Raw genomic sequence first — 5,420 nt, 5'->3', positions numbered from 1 at the left:
GGAAAAGCCTCAGCTAAAAACCCCGCTACTCTATTATCATACAAGTGAGATATAGCTACTCTATTATCATACAAGTGAGATATCGCTACTCTATTATCATACAAGTGAAAATATCTTAGGATTACACAAGGCTTTAGCTGACAAGCTATCCAGCTCTCAGTACAATCACAAGCTATCCACCGCTCAGTACAATCCCTCACTACTGCTCATAGACAATCACAAGCTATCCAGCGCTCAGTACAATCCCTCACTGCTGCTCATAGACAGTGAAAGGCTTCTGACAAACCTTCTCCTATGCCTCCAAGCTATCCAGCCCTTAGTACAATCACAAGCTATCCAGCTCTCAATACAATCTCTCGCTGCTGCTCATAGACAATGAAAGGATTCTAACAAACCTTCTCCTTTGCCTCCAAGCCTCCTATTTCCTTGTGGAGTTTCTCCTGTGTCATGTGGATGCAACCTGTGTGAATTCACATCTCACACAACTCACCAAACTCAGAAATAACTGTGCAATCCTTAACGAGATAATTGTAACTGCACAATCCAAGATAATTCCTTCTGCATGGATGAGTTTCTTTTATAGGAAAAGTCCTCTAATTGATAGTACATTGTCCCTTCCTTTAATCTCAACTGGGTCTGCATGACTTATTTATGAGAGAATATTCAGTTATCTGGATAACACTAATTGCATGCATCCATGCATTCACTAAGTGAACTTACAATCACTTCCACAAACTATTAGAACTAATCTAACTAGACTTAACTCTGAGCTAACTAATTACAACTCAAAATAAAACTCATCATGATCTTGTTAATTAAAGATAACTTCCCCAATCAAAGGGATAACTATTGCATGTCTTCACATACACTTCATGTTTGATTTTTTCCAACTAATTAACTCAAGATGAATTAATTAATTATTTTTCAAACAGCTGCTGAGACTAAATTCGAATTTTAATTCGGAGTCTAATTAAAATTGGAATCTATCCCGAAATGCTATTTATAGCAATGATATTTTTAGCATTTCTATTTTTTGCTATTTCCAATAGAGTTGAAGTATATCCTGAACTACTATTTATAACAATGTTATTTTCAACATTTCTATTTTTAGCGTTTCTTGTTGCTATTTTCAACAATATTAAAACTTAAATTTAGTGTTAAGAGGTTTACTGTATAGTTAAATTTTGTTACTTAAATTACATTTTTGAATACATAATTGTATTCAACCGAGTTGGAAAAAACCTAAATCACTCCAATGGTTTACATAGTTCAAACTTGCAATTACAATGCCAATTTTTTGAAATATTTTAACCTTTTGTTATTTAAATTGCATTTTAACTTTTTATTTTATTATTTAAGTTTTATACAAAAATTAAACAATTTTTATTATCTAATGTATACAAAATCATCAAAAAAAAATTATAATTAAGATTATAATGTATTTTTATTTAAATTTTTTCTTAAATGCAAAACTAGATTTACTACCCTTAAAAAGAAGTTGAAGTATTTAAACTAAATAGAACCAATAACTTAAAATTTTAAATTTTCCAAATTTTAATTGAATTTTAGGTAAAACTCGCCCCAAATAATCCTCCAGAAAAGTGACTTAAAAACTCAACTCCTTGTTTTTATAAAATAATTGACTTTATCCCCTCAAATGAATGAGAGATTTTTGAATTTAACTTTGTGATTCATAATATTTAGAAAAATGTTTTTTTATAATCATAATAAAAATTTTGGAATTGACTATTGGAACCCTCTATTGTGGTTTGTTATAGGATATAGATAGAGGATTTTTTTTTAAATGGGAGGGGCTAGTTTGCTTTAAAAGCATTATGGACTTTTTTTTTTTTTTTTACATATATGTGTCAGAATAAATTGACATCCATCATATCGAAACATTCACATTACAGCCAATATACGCCACATATGCTACAGTATCCGTGCAGCTCCACCAAAAATCCAATGGGGCCGGGGTGCGTACAAACCGACCACCCCAATCGCTACATCATGCACTCGTGGAACATAGATAGAGGACTTGATCTAACAAGAATATTAAATAATATAAAAATGCTATCTTTTAATTATTTTAATAGATTTTGCCCTAGAAATTTTCAAAAATAAAAAAGTTTAAGTTGTTTAATTTGCAAAATTAAGTTAAAAAATTAAATTTTCAGTTTAAATATTTAATTATTTAACGTGTTTCTATGAAGTATTTTAAAGATTGATTTTTTCCAATAAACTTGGGTATTTTTTTTATCAATTTTATTTAAAATTAAATAAATATTTTTGAAAATAATAAATTTAAATGGTTAAATCTACACTATTAAGGCCTCAAAAAATATTCTTTAAAATTGGAAAATCACAATCTTCCTCTATTAATTAAACCATATATCCTTCCCACCTAATAAATTGATTTTATAATTCCATCCTTTTCTCCCAAATGCCACAATATTCCGACAAAATACCACCACAATATCAAGATTTGTGAGATTGTAAATTTTTCTGCATCAGAAAATCTGATTTTATGATTTGGATCATCTGATTGAAGAGCTTTTCAGATCGAATCCTTATTTGGTTGACTATTAGAGGCGCCCAAATAGTTATATCCAATTTCCAACTTTTCTCCAGTCTCTTGTCGTGCTGTAGAGAGCTCAGGGAGCAGCGTTTCAGTTTTAGCGATTGTGCGATCCATATAATTCAGCGAGTTTGAATGCTAGTATCAGCCAGTCTGAATGATAGTAGGAAGAACGATGGGCTGTGACAGTAGAAACTGCCATAGTCGGAGACTGAGGAGCCTGATGAAATCGTGTTGGACGCCCCCTCAGTCTGAACAGAGAAGCCCAAATCAGGTAGAAACTGATGAAGAGGTCACAGAGGGAGTACGCCACGAAAAATCGTATATAAATTCATTGCCAGACGACCTGTTTGTGGAGTGCTTGGCCAGGCTGCCACGCTCATCGTTGCAGGCCTCCATGGTTGTATGCCATAGATGGTACAGAGTAATCAAATCGAAGGAATACTATGATCTTCGGAAGAAGAATGGGAGGTTGGAGAATCTGCTGTATGTGTTTGGCAGTGCTGGAAATCACGGTCTTGCTTCTGCTGTTTGCAGCAAAAACAGTAAAGTATGGATGAAAGGCTTCCTGTCCCCTGCAATGAATATGTTTGGGGATGAATGGTTGATGGATTATATATCTTGTCAAAATTCACTTCTGTATGCCCAGCTTGCAGTCTTGAATAACAAGATCTTCATTCTAGGTGCAGTACCTGCCACTAGCTCTAACAATGGTGGTCTTCATTGTACCATAGTTTGTGATGCATGGACTAGGTCTCTGGTTCGTAAGGCCCCCATGATGTGCCCAAGGAAGAAATTTGCTTGCTGTGTAATTTCTGGCAGGATTTATGTTGCTGGAGGCTCTCTGAGGAGAGATGCTTGCAGGGAAGCCATTGTTCATGCAGAGGAATATGTTCCTGACCTTGATTTATGGAGACCCATTGCAAATATGCCTAGAAAGAGATATGGCTGCTTGGGTGCTGCTGTGGATGGGATTTTTTATGTAATCGGAGGGCTTAAGTTTGGTAAAAAGAATGGTTTCTCATTACAGCCTTATGCTTATGTGGGCTCTATGGATTCCTATGACCCCAAGACTAATACTTGGCTCAAGACCAAGGCCCTGCCAATGGGGGGTTGTGTGATTGCTTGTGCAGTGATGGGATCATATATTTATATGCTGTCAAGTCATGCAGTTGAATTGTCTTTCTGGAGATATGATACCAGGAATGATTCATGGAGTCGGATTAAGCCTCCTCCTATTCCATCTCCTTTAAGGATGGACAATGTGCTAAAATTCTCGTGTGTTACAATGGGTACCTGTGTTTATATTTTGCAAGTTGGAGGTTGCATTGATGATTTGCTTAGGAGAAGCGGGAGGTGTGCTAGAGGCCTGAAAGAAGGGTTGGTGTTGATCTATGATACTAAGTTGCATGAATGGGCTAGAGGACCTGATTTGCCTCTTGTTAAGAATGGTGTTGTCTGTGCTGCGGTGGAGTGTTAGTTCATTCCATAAATCAGGGTTCATATTAACCATGGCACCTAATGCTTTCTCTTCAATGCCAAGCTGAATATGCTGATTTCTTCTGTATTACCAGTCTGGAACTGTAACAGGATTCTCAGACATGAGCTCTATGAAGGATGCCCATTCTCTTCTCTGGGTTTCTTATGCATAATCTGAGTAATTTTCTTAATGAATCTGTAAGGAAATCTCTTTTGTGGCCTTTCGATCTGATTTCACAAGGTTGGTTTTGTTTTTTCTTAGAACCAGTTCATAGGATAAGGACTTCCATCAAGCCTAAATGCTGTCACTGTATTTTCATGGAAATTTCATTGATAAGCCTCCATGGCCGTGGATCTGATACACTTTCCATCCTTGCTTCTTGCTCTTGCTCTTCATTGTATTTCTGTTCTTACAATTGCAACTTTTTATTACTTGATTTATGCAGAGGATGGATTGGACATTGCCTTCTTGCATTTTCTTGTTCTTAAGTGTCCAATAATAGATAAGATTTATTTCAAAGACCAATTTGTTTAGACCATGGAATCACCATTTTTGTGTCTGTCCTTCATTATCTAAGCATAAATGGCATTTGTTTAGACCATGAATTCACAATTGTTGTCACTGCTCAACTCATTTAGTTCATAGTCTTTAATATCTGCTCTTAGTTTTTCAAACTTTGTAACTCTCAGGATGTTATTTTCAAGTTGTTTTGATGGCTTAGTTGTTGCTATAGGGCAGCCATGCAAACAGTTCAAGTTCAAATGATTTTCCTGATCATCAAAGGAGCTTAATATGTGTCCTACAAACTGTGTTCACCCATTCAAATGATATCTTATAACTGGATAAATATTCAATCATCGAAAAGAAAAATCATGTCTGACAAAGTGTCCTTAATAAAATCCTGAGATTTTGGCATTTCTTATTTACTACATTCCTGAAAGTAGATGAAATGAGGTTGTTTTTCATGCACATTAGCAGAGCATATAAATATATGAAAGAGGTTCAGTCGCTGTTCAGCGTAGTAAAATCCCAATTAACCCCTTGTTCTATTGACCTGGCTGCACTGCCTATTAAGCAGATAGCACAGATAAAGGGTTTTGCATCGGCAGTTACAGCTTTTGGTTGTCATGAACACTTTTGCCTGTGTATAACGATTGAAATTGATTCTACACGAACTGGGGTAAATAATATACACCTCACAGCGGTACATTAAATGTTGTATCGGTGAGGGTATGTGCTCCCTATTTAACATATTTTTACTTTATTATGAAGTTCAATAGTGCTTGTGCTACTGATTGGTGGTACTTAGAAAATGAGTTCAGCAAGTTACCAATGGTTGACCTGAGAAAAGTGGTTACCTTA

General features: G+C 35.3%; 1 pseudogene; it reads left to right on the top strand.

Annotated features, from left to right (window-relative positions):
- The first annotated feature begins 2,439 nt into the window (after positions 1 to 2,439).
- LOC149223866 (F-box/kelch-repeat protein At5g26960 pseudogene) lies at positions 2,440 to 4,416 on the top strand (annotated as a pseudogene).
- Positions 4,417 to 5,420: the final 1,004 nt, after the last annotated feature.

Source organism: Pinus tabuliformis, chromosome Q (assembly GCF_031772625.1).
Source record: "Pinus tabuliformis cultivar Carrire ecotype Pingquan chromosome Q, CPIR1, whole genome shotgun sequence".
In the NCBI taxonomy this organism is placed as follows: Eukaryota; Viridiplantae; Streptophyta; class Pinopsida; order Pinales; family Pinaceae; genus Pinus; species Pinus tabuliformis.
The sequence above is the reverse complement of the archived record's forward strand: the minus strand, read 5'-3'. Positions and strand labels throughout refer to the sequence as shown.